Source organism: Bufo bufo, unplaced genomic scaffold (genome assembly GCF_905171765.1).
Source record: "Bufo bufo unplaced genomic scaffold, aBufBuf1.1, whole genome shotgun sequence".
In the NCBI taxonomy this organism is placed as follows: domain Eukaryota; kingdom Metazoa; phylum Chordata; class Amphibia; order Anura; family Bufonidae; genus Bufo; species Bufo bufo.
The window spans coordinates 96,468-109,136 of NW_024401168.1; the positions used below are offsets into that span (position 1 = coordinate 96,468).

The following is a 12,669-nucleotide window of genomic DNA, read 5'->3' on the forward strand; positions in this document are numbered from 1 at the left end:
AATCTTCAGCTACATTTAAGAAAGGCAAACTTTTCAGAATCAGATTCAAAAAAGTTCAACCTAAAAGTCTATTTATTTTTTACGGATAAAGAAAGAGCACACTTTTTTCTCCACTGTTATAGCACATGGCATAGTAATTGCTGGTCCAGTACAAGGCACCTGATTTGCAAAACCAGCGTTCAAAATCCTACTATGTGAAGACTGATGCTGTCCACTCTGACATACAAACTGACCGTGAGAAGTGGTATTTGACTCCATGACTCCAATTAAAACCGCCCAGATGGCCTGTTGAAAACGGGGCCAAAAATTTCAGAATGGGATTCAAAAATATTCATCTCAAAAGTCTATTGTTTGTGTGGAAAAAGAAAGAGTAGAACATTTCCTTGTCCACTGTACAGCATAGCAGTTGCTGGTTTATTACAAGTCAAATGGTTTACAAGAGCAGTGCTCAACACCATAGTCTGCGAAGAATGACGCTGTGCACTCAGACATTTAAAAAAATCTGGACTGTGAGAAGTGGTATTTGATTCCATGACTCCAGAGAAGACTGCCCAGCTGTACTGTTAAACCTTAGTCAAAGGTTTCAGAATCAGATTCTAAAATGTTTATCTTAAAAGTCTATTTTTTGATGAAAAAGAAAGTAGCACATTTTGTAGCATATGGCTGAATAGTTGCTGGTTCAGTACAAGGCACCTTTTTTGCAAAACCAGCGCTCAAAATATTAGTCTGTGAAGACTGATGCTGTCCACTCAAACATACAAGCATTTAAGAAAAGCTGGACTGTGAATAGTCCAGCATCATATTTGCTTAATATTCAAATAGTTGAAAACAAGACATTTTGGAGGACCCTTGATGATCCTGAAGTCATAATGGGTCATCGATAAGACCATACTCACATCAGACTAAAGATGTAGGCCCCAGTGAGATTTGAACTCACGACCCCTGGTTTACAAGACCAGTGCTCTAACCCCTGAGCTATGAAGCCACCATGCACAGCTTTTCCCAATGGTTTCTTTTCAGGTGTATCTTTTTGCCCTATAAACTGAAAAAAATCAAGACCTTCAAAACCATTTAAGAGAAACAGGGCTCTCATGGGACATAGAACTTTACATTGTTTGGCCAACCTGACCTAAATGTGAGGAAGAGCTCAGAGAATTCAATGTAAGTCAGTCATCATTTCGCATTTCAACACAAAACGTGTGCCATCATAGTCTAACATAGGGGCCAAAGGTTTCAGAATCAGATGCAAAGATGTTCATCTTAAAAGTCTATTTTTTGATGAAAAAGATAGTAGCACATTTTGTAGCACATGGCATAGTAATTGCTGGTCCAGTACAAGGCACCTGATTTGCAAAACCAGCGTTCAAAATCCTACTATGTGAAGACTGATGCTGTCCACTCTGACATACAAACTGACCGTGAGAAGTGGTATTTGACTCCATGACTCCAATTAAAACCGCCCAGATGGCCTGTTGAAAACGGGGCCAAAAATTTCAGAATGGGATTCAAAAATATTCATCTCAAAAGTCAATTTTTTGTGTGGAAAAAGAAAGAGTAGAACATATCCTTGTCCACTGTACAGCATAGCAGTTGCTGGTTTATTACAAGTCAAATGGTTTACAAGAGCAGTGCTCAACACCATAGTCTGCGAAGAATGACGCTGTGCACTCAGACATTTAAAAAAATCTGGACTGTGAGAAGTGGTATTTGATTCCATGACTCCAGAGAAGACTGCCCAGCTGTACTGTTAAACCTTAGTCAAAGGTTTCAGAATCAGATTCTAAAATGTTTATCTTAAAAGTCTATTTTTTGATGAAAAAGAAAGTAGCACATTTTGTAGCATATGGCTGAATAGTTGCTGGTTCAGTACAAGGCACCTTTTTTGCAAAACCAGCGCTCAAAATATTAGTCTGTGAAGACTGATGCTGTCCACTCAAACATACAAGCATTTAAGAAAAGCTGGACTGTGAGAAGTAGTCCAGCATCATATTTGCTTAATATTCAAATAGTTGAAAACAAGACATTTTGGAGGACCCTTGATGATCCTGAAGTCATAATGGGTCATCGATAAGACCATACTCACATCAGACTAAAGATGTAGGCCCCAGTGAGATTTGAACTCACGACCCCTGGTTTACAAGACCAGTGCTCTAACCCCTGAGCTATGAAGCCACCATGCACAGCTTTTCCCAATGGTTTTTTCCATTCTGTCCAAGTGTATCTTTTTGCCCTATAAACTGAAAAAAATCAAAGACCTTCAAAACCATTTAAGAGAAACAGGGCTCTTATGGGACATAGAACTTTACATTGTTTGGCCAACCTGACCTAAATGTGAGGAAGAGCTCAGAGAATTCGATGTAAGTCAGTCATCATTTCGCATGTCAACACAAAACGTGTGCCATCATAGACTAACATAGGGGCCAAAGGTTTCAGAATCAGATACAAAGATGTTCATCTTAAAAGTACATTTTTTGGTGTAAACAAGAAGTCCACTGGTGCAGCACTACAGCATTATAGTTGCTGGTTTAGAATTCAGATAGCTGAAAAGGAAACACTTTGAAAGATCCTCGTTGATCCTACATACTGTTTCAGATCTTAAGCAGTGTTGCGCTTACATTAACCTAAGGTAATAAAGAGGCCACAGTGAGATTTGAGCTCACGACTTCTGGTTTACGAGACCAGCGCTCTAACCCCTGAGCTATGAAGCCAAACAACAGACAAGTTGAACGTGTGTTTTCTGACCAAGGCTTTTTTTATCTAAAAACTTCAGACAAGGAAAAATCTTCAGCTACATTTAAGAAAGCCAAACTTTTCAGAATCAGATTCAAAAAAGTTCAACCTAAAAGTCTATTTATTTTTTACGGATAAAGAAAGAGCACACTTTTTTCTCCACTGTTATAGCACATGGCATAGTAATTGCTGGTCCAGTACAAGGCACCTGATTTGCAAAACCAGCGTTCAAAATCCTACTATGTGAAGACTGATGCTGTCCACTCTGACATACAAACTGACCGTGAGAAGTGGTATTTGACTCCATGACTCCAATTAAAACCGCCCAGATGGCCTGTTGAAAACGGGGCCAAAAATTTCAGAATGGGATTCAAAAATATTCATCTCAAAAGTCTATTGTTTGTGTGGAAAAAGAAAGAGTAGAACATTTCCTTGTCCACTGTACAGCATAGCAGTTGCTGGTTTATTACAAGTCAAATGGTTTACAAGAGCAGTGCTCAACACCATAGTCTGCGAAGAATGACGCTGTGCACTCAGACATTTAAAAAAATCTGGACTGTGAGAAGTGGTATTTGATTCCATGACTCCAGAGAAGACTGCCCAGCTGTACTGTTAAACCTTAGTCAAAGGTTTCAGAATCAGATTCTAAAATGTTTATCTTAAAAGTCTATTTTTTGATGAAAAAGAAAGTAGCACATTTTGTAGCATATGGCTGAATAGTTGCTGGTTCAGTACAAGGCACCTTTTTTGCAAAACCAGCGCTCAAAATATTAGTCTGTGAAGACTGATGCTGTCCACTCAAACATACAAGCATTTAAGAAAAGCTGGACTGTGAGAAGTAGTCCAGCATCATATTTGCTTAATATTCAAATAGTTGAAAACAAGACATTTTGGAGGACCCTTGATGATCCTGAAGTCATAATGGGTCATCGATAAGACCATACTCACATCAGACTAAAGATGTAGGCCCCAGTGAGATTTGAACTCACGACCCCTGGTTTACAAGACCAGTGCTCTAACCCCTGAGCTATGAAGCCACCATGCACAGCTTTTCCCAATGGATTTTTTCCATTCTGTCCAAGTGTATCTTTTTGCCCTATAAACTGAAAAAAATCAAGACCTTCAAAACCATTTAAGAGAAACAGGGCTCTCATGGGACATAGAACTTTACATTGTTTGGCCAACCTGACCTAAATGTGAGGAAGAGCTCAGAGAATTCGATGTAAGTCAGTCATCATTTCGCGTTTCAACACAAAACGTGTGCCATCATAGTCTAACATAGGGGCCAAAGGTTTCAGAATCAGATGCAAAGATGTTCATCTTAAAAGTCTATTTTTTGATGAAAAAGATAGTAGCACATTTTGTAGCACATGGCATAGTAATTGCTGGTCCAGTACAAGGCACCTGATTTGCAAAACCAACGTTCAAAATCCTACTATGTGAAGACTGATGCTGTCCACTCTGACATACAAACTGACCGTGAGAAGTGGTATTTGACTCCATGACTCCAATTAAAACCGCCCAGATGGCCTGTTGAAAACGGGGCCAAAAATTTCAGAATGGGATTCAAAAATATTCATCTCAAAAGTCAATTTTTTGTGTGGAAAAAGAAAGAGTAGAACATATCCTTGTCCACTGTACAGCATAGCAGTTGCTGGTTTATTACAAGTCAAATGGTTTACAAGAGCAGTGCTCAACACCATAGTCTGCGAAGAATGACGCTGTGCACTCAGACATTTAAAAACATCTGGACTGTGAGAAGTGGTATTTGATTCCATGACTCCAGAGAAGACTGCCCAGCTGTACTGTTAAACCTTAGTCAAAGGTTTCAGAATCAGATTCTAAAATGTTTATCTTAAAAGTCTATTTTTTGATGAAAAAGAAAGTAGCACATTTTGTAGCATATGGCTGAATAGTTGCTGGTTCAGTACAAGGCACCTTTTTTGCAAAACCAGCGCTCAAAATATTAGTCTGTGAAGACTGATGCTGTCCACTCAAACATACAAGCATTTAAGAAAAGCTGGACTGTGAGAAGTAGTCCAGCATCATATTTGCTTAATATTCAAATAGTTGAAAACAAGACATTTTGGAGGACCCTTGATGATCCTGAAGTCATAATGGGTCATCGATAAGACCATACTCACATCAGACTAAAGATGTAGGCCCCAGTGAGATTTGAACTCACGACCCCTGGTTTACAAGACCAGTGCTCTAACCCCTGAGCTATGAAGCCACCATGCACAGCTTTTCCCAATGGTTTTTTTTCAGGTGTATCTTTTTGCCCTATAAACTGAAAAAAATCAAAGACCTTCAAAACCATTTAAGAGAAACAGGGCTCTCATGGGACATAGAACTTTACATTGTTTGGCCAACCTGACCTAAATGTGAGGAAGAGCTCAGAGAATTCGATGTAAGTCAGTCATCATTTCGCATGTCAACACAAAACGTGTGCCATCATAGACTAACATAGGGGCCAAAGGTTTCAGAATCAGATACATAGATGTTCATCTTAAAAGTACATTTTTTGGTGTAAACAAGAAGTCCACTGGTGCAGCACTACAGCATTATAGTTGCTGGTTTAGAATTCAGATAGCTGAAAAGAAAACACTTTGAAAGATCCTCGTTGATCCTACATACTGTTTCAGATCTTAAGCAGTGTTGCGCTTACATTAACCTAAGGTAATAAAGAGGCCTCAGTGAGATTTGAACTCACGACTTCTGGTTTACGAGACCAGCGCTCTAACCCCTGAGCTATGAAGCCAAACAACAGACAAGTTGAACGTGTGTTTTCTGACCAAGGCTTTTTTTATCTAAAAACTTCAGACAAGGAAAAATCTTCAGCTACATTTAAGAAAGGCAAACTTTTCAGAATCAGATTCAAAAAAGTTCAACCTAAAAGTCTATTTATTTTTTACGGATAAAGAAAGAGCACACTTTTTCTCCACTGTTATAGCACATGGCATAGTAATTGCTGGTCCAGTACAAGGCACCTGATTTGCAAAACCAGCGTTCAAAATCCTACTATGTGAAGACTGATGCTGTCCACTCTGACATACAAACTGACCGTGAGAAGTGGTATTTGACTCCATGACTCCAATTAAAACCGCCCAGATGGCCTGTTGAAAACGGGGCCAAAAATTTCAGAATGGGATTCAAAAATATTCATCTCAAAAGTCTATTTTTTGTGTGGAAAAAGAAAGAGTAGAACATTTCCTTGTCCACTGTACAGCATAGCAGTTGCTGGTTTATTACAAGTCAAATGGTTTACAAGAGCAGTGCTCAACACCATAGTCTGCGAAGAATGACGCTGTGCACTCAGACATTTAAAAAAATCTGGACTGTGAGAAGTGGTATTTGATTCCATGACTCCAGAGAAGACTGCCCAGCTGTACTGTTAAACCTTAGTCAAAGGTTTCAGAATCAGATTCTAAAATGTTTATCTTAAAAGTCTATTTTTTGATGAAAAAGAAAGTAGCACATTTTGTAGCATATGGCTGAATAGTTGCTGGTTCAGTACAAGGCACCTTTTTTGCAAAACCAGCGCTCAAAATATTAGTCTGTGAAGACTGATGCTGTCCACTCAAACATACAAGCATTTAAGAAAAGCTGGACTGTGAGAAGTAGTCCAGCATCATATTTGCTTAATATTCAAATAGTTGAAAACAAGACATTTTGGAGGACCCTTGATGATCCTGAAGTCATAATGGGTCATCGATAAGACCATACTCACATCAGACTAAAGATGTAGGCCCCAGTGAGATTTGAACTCACGACCCCTGGTTTACAAGACCAGTGCTCTAACCCCTGAGCTATGAAGCCACCATGCACAGCTTTTCCCAATGGATTTTTTCCATTCTGTCCAAGTGTATCTTTTTGCCCTATAAACTGAAAAAAATCAAAGAACTTCAAAACCATTTAAGAGAAACAGGGCTCTTATGGGACATAGAACTTTACATTGTTTGGCCAACCTGACCTAAATGTGAGGAAGAGCTCAGAGAATTCGATGTAAGTCAGTCATCATTTCGCATGTCAACACAAAACGTGTGCCATCATAGACTAACATAGGGGCCAAAGGTTTCAGAATCAGATACATAGATGTTCATCTTAAAAGTACATTTTTTGGTGTAAACAAGAAGTCCACTGGTGCAGCACTACAGCATTATAGTTGCTGGTTTAGAATTCAGATAGCTGAAAAGAAAACACTTTGAAAGATCCTCGTTGATCCTACATACTGTTTCAGATCTTAAGCAGTGTTGCGCTTACATTAACCTAAGGTAATAAAGAGGCCTCAGTGAGATTTGAACTCACGACTTCTGGTTTACGAGACCAGCGCTCTAACCCCTGAGCTATGAAGCCAAACAACAGACAAGTTGAACGTGTGTTTTCTGACCAAGGCTTTTTTTATCTAAAAACTTCAGACAAGGAAAAATCTTCAGCTACATTTAAGAAAGGCAAACTTTTCAGAATCAGATTCAAAAAAGTTCAACCTAAAAGTCTATTTATTTTTTACGGATAAAGAAAGAGCACACTTTTTTCTCCACTGTTATAGCACATGGCATAGTAATTGCTGGTCCAGTACAAGGCACCTGATTTGCAAAACCAGCGTTCAAAATCCTACTATGTGAAGACTGATGCTGTCCACTCTGACATACAAACTGACCGTGAGAAGTGGTATTTGACTCCATGACTCCAATTAAAACCGCCCAGATGGCCTGTTGAAAACGGGGCCAAAAATTTCAGAATGGGATTCAAAAATATTCATCTCAAAAGTCTATTGTTTGTGTGGAAAAAGAAAGAGTAGAACATTTCCTTGTCCACTGTACAGCATAGCAGTTGCTGGTTTATTACAAGTCAAATGGTTTACAAGAGCAGTGCTCAACACCATAGTCTGCGAAGAATGACGCTGTGCACTCAGACATTTAAAAAAATCTGGACTGTGAGAAGTGGTATTTGATTCCATGACTCCAGAGAAGACTGCCCAGCTGTACTGTTAAACCTTAGTCAAAGGTTTCAGAATCAGATTCTAAAATGTTTATCTTAAAAGTCTATTTTTTGATGAAAAAGAAAGTAGCACATTTTGTAGCATATGGCTGAATAGTTGCTGGTTCAGTACAAGGCACCTTTTTTGCAAAACCAGCGCTCAAAATATTAGTCTGTGAAGACTGATGCTGTCCACTCAAACATACAAGCATTTAAGAAAAGCTGGACTGTGAGAAGTAGTCCAGCATCATATTTGCTTAATATTCAAATAGTTGAAAACAAGACATTTTGGAGGACCCTTGATGATCCTGAAGTCATAATGGGTCATCGATAAGACCATACTCACATCAGACTAAAGATGTAGGCCCCAGTGAGATTTGAACTCACGACCCCTGGTTTACAAGACCAGTGCTCTAACCCCTGAGCTATGAAGCCACCATGCACAGCTTTTCCCAATGGTTTTTTTTCAGGTGTATCTTTTTGCCCTATAAACTGAAAAAAATCAAAGACCTTCAAAACCATTTAAGAGAAACAGGGCTCTTATGGGACATAGAACTTTACATTGTTTGGCCAACCTGACCTAAATGTGAGGAAGAGCTCAGAGAATTCGATGTAAGTCAGTCATCATTTCGCATGTCAACACAAAACGTGTGCCATCATAGACTAACATAGGGGCCAAAGGTTTCAGAATCAGATACATAGATGTTCATCTTAAAAGTACATTTTTTGGTGTAAACAAGAAGTCCACTGGTGCAGCACTACAGCATTATAGTTGCTGGTTTAGAATTCAGATAGCTGAAAAGAAAACACTTTGAAAGATCCTCGTTGATCCTACATACTGTTTCAGATCTTAAGCAGTGTTGCGCTTACATTAACCTAAGGTAATAAAGAGGCCTCAGTGAGATTTGAACTCACGACTTCTGGTTTACGAGACCAGCGCTCTAACCCCTGAGCTATGAAGCCAAACAACAGACAAGTTGAACGTGTGTTTTCTGACCAAGGCTTTTTTTATCTAAAAACTTCAGACAAGGAAAAATCTTCAGCTACATTTAAGAAAGGCAAACTTTTCAGAATCAGATTCAAAAAAGTTCAACCTAAAAGTCTATTTATTTTTTACGGATAAAGAAAGAGCACACTTTTTTCTCCACTGTTATAGCACATGGCATAGTAATTGCTGGTCCAGTACAAGGCACCTGATTTGCAAAACCAGCGTTCAAAATCCTACTATGTGAAGACTGATGCTGTCCACTCTGACATACAAACTGACCGTGAGAAGTGGTATTTGACTCCATGACTCCAATTAAAACCGCCCAGATGGCCTGTTGAAAACGGGGCCAAAAATTTCAGAATGGGATTCAAAAATATTCATCTCAAAAGTCTATTGTTTGTGTGGAAAAAGAAAGAGTAGAACATTTCCTTGTCCACTGTACAGCATAGCAGTTGCTGGTTTATTACAAGTCAAATGGTTTACAAGAGCAGTGCTCAACACCATAGTCTGCGAAGAATGACGCTGTGCACTCAGACATTTAAAAAAATCTGGACTGTGAGAAGTGGTATTTGATTTCATGACTCCAGAGAAGACTGCCCAGCTGTACTGTTAAACCTTAGTCAAAGGTTTCAGAATCAGATTCTAAAATGTTTATCTTAAAAGTCTATTTTTTGATGAAAAAGAAAGTAGCACATTTTGTAGCATATGGCTGAATAGTTGCTGGTTCAGTACAAGGCACCTTTTTTGCAAAACCAGCGCTCAAAATATTAGTCTGTGAAGACTGATGCTGTCCACTCAAACATACAAGCATTTAAGAAAAGCTGGACTGTGAGAAGTAGTCCAGCATCATATTTGCTTAATATTCAAATAGTTGAAAACAAGACATTTTGGAGGACCCTTGATGATCCTGAAGTCATAATGGGTCATCGATAAGACCATACTCACATCAGACTAAAGATGTAGGCCCCAGTGAGATTTGAACCACGACCCCTGGTTTACAAGACCAGTGCTCTAACCCCTGAGCTATGAAGCCACCATGCACAGCTTTTCCCAGGATTTTTTCCATTCTGTCCAAGTGTATCTTTTTGCCCTATAAACTGAAAAAAATCAAGACCTTCAAAACCATTTAAGAGAAACAGGGCTCTCATGGGACATAGAACTTTACATTGTTTGGCCAACCTGACCTAAATGTGAGGAAGAGCTCAGAGAATTCGATGTAAGTCAGTCATCATTTCGCATTTCAACACAAAACGTGTGCCATCATAGTCTAACATAGGGGCCAAAGGTTTCAGAATCAGATGCAAAGATGTTCATCTTAAAAGTCTATTTTTTGATGAAAAAGATAGTAGCACATTTTGTAGCACATGGCATAGTAATTGCATGTCCAGTACAAGGCACCTGATTTGCAAAACCAGCGTTCAAAATCCTACTATGTGAAGACTGATGCTGTCCACTCTGACATACAAACTGACCGTGAGAAGTGGTATTTGACTCCATGACTCCAATTAAAACCGCCCAGATGGCCCTGTTGAAAACGGGGCCAAAAATTTCAGAATGGGATTCAAAAATATTCATCTCAAAAGTCTATTGTTTGTGTGGAAAAAGAAAGAGTAGAACATTTCCTTGTCCACTGTACAGCATAGCAGTTGCTGGTTTATTACAAGTCAAATGGTTTACAAGAGCAGTGCTCAACACCATAGTCTGCGAAGAATGACGCTGTGCACTCAGACATTTAAAAAAATCTGGACTGTGAGAAGTGGTATTTGATTCCATGACTCCAGAGAAGACTGCCCAGGCTGTACTGTTAAACCTTAGTCAAAGGTTTCAGAATCAGATTCTAAAATGTTTATCTTAAAAGTCTATTTTTTGATGAAAAAGAAAGTAGCACATTTTGTAGCATATGGCTGAATAGTTGCTGGTTCAGTACAAGGCACCTTTTTTGCAAAACCAGCGCTCAAAATATTAGTCTGTGAAGACTTATGCTGTCCACTCAAACATACAAGCATTTAAGAAAAGCTGGACTGTGAGAAGTAGTCCAGCATCATATTTGCTTAATATTCAAATAGTTGAAAACAAGACATTTTGGAGGACCCTTGATGATCCTGAAGTCATAATGGGTCATCGATAAGACCATACTCACATCAGACTAAAGATGTAGGCCCCAGTGAGATTTGAACTCACGACCCCTGGTTTACAAGACCAGTGCTCTAACCCCTGAGCTATGAAGCCACCATGCACAGCTTTTCCCAATGGTTTTTTTTTCAGGTGTATCTTTTTGCCCTATAAACTGAAAAAAAATCAAAGACCTTCAAAACCATTTAAGAGAAACAGGGCTCTTATGGGACATAGAACTTTACATTGTTTGGCCAACCTGACCTAAATGTGAGGAAGAGCTCAGAGAATTCGATGTAAGTCAGTCATCATTTCGCATGTCAACACAAAACGTGTGCCATCATAGACTAACATAGGGGCCAAAGGTTTCAGAATCAGATACATAGATGTTCATCTTAAAAGTACATTTTTGGTGTAAACAAGAAGTCCACTGGTGCAGCACTACAGCATTATAGTTGCTGTTTAGAATTCAGATAGCTGAAAAGAAAACACTTTGAAAGATCCTCGTTGATCCTACATACTGTTTCAGATCGTAAGCAGTGTTGCGCTTACATTAACCTAAGGTAATAAATAGGCCTCAGTGAGATTTGAACTCACGACTTCTGGTTTACGAGACCAGCGCTTCTAACCCCTGAGCTATGAAGCCAAACAACAGACAAGTTGAACGTGTGTTTTCTGACCAAGGCTTTTTTATCTAAAAACTTCAGACAAGGAAAAATCTTCAGCTACATTTAAGAAAGGCAAACTTTTCAGATCAGATTCAAAAAAGTTCAACCTAAAAGTCTATTATTTTTTACGGATAAAGAAAGAGCACACTTTTTTCTCCACTGTTATAGCACATGGCATAGTAATTGCTGGTCCAGTACAAGGCACCTGATTTGCAAAACCAGCGTTCAAAAATCCTACTATGTGAAGACTGATGCGTCCACTCTGACATACAAACTGACCGTGAGAAGTGGTATATTGACTCCATGACTCCAATTAAAACCGCCCAGATGGCCCTGTTGAAAACGGGGCCAAAAATTTCAGAATGGGATTCAAAAATATTCATCTCAAAAGTCTATTGTTTGTGTGGAAAAAGAAAGAGTAGAACATTCCTTGTCCACTGTACAGCATAGCAGTTGCTGGTTTATTACAAGTCAAATGGTTTTACAAGAGCAGTGCTCAACCACCATAGTCTGCGAAGAATGACGCTGTGCACTCAGACATTTAAAAAAATCTGGACTGTGAGAAGTGGTATTTGATTCCATGACTCCAGAGAAGACTGCCAGCTGTACTGTTAAACCTTAGTCAAAGGTTTTCAGAATCAATTCTAAATGTTTATCTTAAAAGTCTATTTTTGATGAAAAAGAAAGTAGCACATTTTGTAGCATATGGCTGAATAGTTGCTGGTTCAGTACAAGGGCACCTTTTTGCAAAACCAGGCGCTCAAAATATTAGTCTGTGAAGACTGATGCTGTCCACTCAAACATACAAGCAATTAAGAAAAGCTGGACTGTGAGAAGTAGTCCTGCATCATATTTGCTTAAATTCAATAGTTGAAAACAAGACATTTGGAGGACCCTTGATGATCCCTGAAGTCATAATGGGTCATCGATAAGACCATACTCACATCAGACTAAAGATGTAGGCCCCAGTGAGATTTGAACTCACGACCCCTGGTTTACAAGACCAGTGCTCTAACCCCTGAGCTATGAAGCCACCATGCACAGCTTTTCCCAATGGTTTTTTTTCAGGTGTATCTTTTTGCCCTATAAACTGAAAAAAATCAAAGACCTTCAAAACATTTAAGAGAAACAGGGCTCTCATGGGACATAAGAACTTTACATTGTTTTGGCCAACCTGACCTAAATGTGAGG

General features: G+C 39.0%; 13 non-coding genes across 13 annotated transcripts; all 13 read right to left on the bottom strand.

Moving 5' to 3' along the window:
- Positions 1–912: 912 nt before the first annotated feature.
- Positions 913–985, bottom strand: TRNAT-UGU. The gene has a single exon. It is a non-coding gene; the product is annotated as a tRNA-Thr (tRNA).
- A 1,114-nt stretch (positions 986–2,099) lies between these two features.
- Positions 2,100–2,172, bottom strand: TRNAT-UGU. The gene has a single exon. It is a non-coding gene; the product is annotated as a tRNA-Thr (tRNA).
- A 463-nt stretch (positions 2,173–2,635) lies between these two features.
- TRNAT-CGU lies at positions 2,636–2,708 on the bottom strand. The gene has a single exon. It is a non-coding gene; the product is annotated as a tRNA-Thr (tRNA).
- A 986-nt stretch (positions 2,709–3,694) lies between these two features.
- Positions 3,695–3,767, bottom strand: TRNAT-UGU. The gene has a single exon. It is a non-coding gene; the product is annotated as a tRNA-Thr (tRNA).
- Positions 3,768–4,890: 1,123 nt separating this feature from the next.
- Positions 4,891–4,963, bottom strand: TRNAT-UGU. The gene has a single exon. It is a non-coding gene; the product is annotated as a tRNA-Thr (tRNA).
- A 455-nt stretch (positions 4,964–5,418) lies between these two features.
- On the bottom strand, positions 5,419–5,491 carry TRNAT-CGU. Its single transcript has one exon. It is a non-coding gene; the product is annotated as a tRNA-Thr (tRNA).
- A 985-nt stretch (positions 5,492–6,476) lies between these two features.
- On the bottom strand, positions 6,477–6,549 carry TRNAT-UGU. The gene has a single exon. It is a non-coding gene; the product is annotated as a tRNA-Thr (tRNA).
- A 464-nt stretch (positions 6,550–7,013) lies between these two features.
- Positions 7,014–7,086, bottom strand: TRNAT-CGU. Its single transcript has one exon. It is a non-coding gene; the product is annotated as a tRNA-Thr (tRNA).
- Positions 7,087–8,072: 986 nt separating this feature from the next.
- Positions 8,073–8,145, bottom strand: TRNAT-UGU. The gene has a single exon. It is a non-coding gene; the product is annotated as a tRNA-Thr (tRNA).
- Positions 8,146–8,600: 455 nt separating this feature from the next.
- Positions 8,601–8,673, bottom strand: TRNAT-CGU. The gene has a single exon. It is a non-coding gene; the product is annotated as a tRNA-Thr (tRNA).
- Positions 8,674–10,854: 2,181 nt separating this feature from the next.
- Positions 10,855–10,927, bottom strand: TRNAT-UGU. Its single transcript has one exon. It is a non-coding gene; the product is annotated as a tRNA-Thr (tRNA).
- Positions 10,928–11,382: 455 nt separating this feature from the next.
- On the bottom strand, positions 11,383–11,456 carry TRNAT-CGU. Its single transcript has one exon. It is a non-coding gene; the product is annotated as a tRNA-Thr (tRNA).
- A 982-nt stretch (positions 11,457–12,438) lies between these two features.
- TRNAT-UGU lies at positions 12,439–12,511 on the bottom strand. The gene has a single exon. It is a non-coding gene; the product is annotated as a tRNA-Thr (tRNA).
- Between the last annotated feature and the right edge of the window lie 158 nt (positions 12,512–12,669).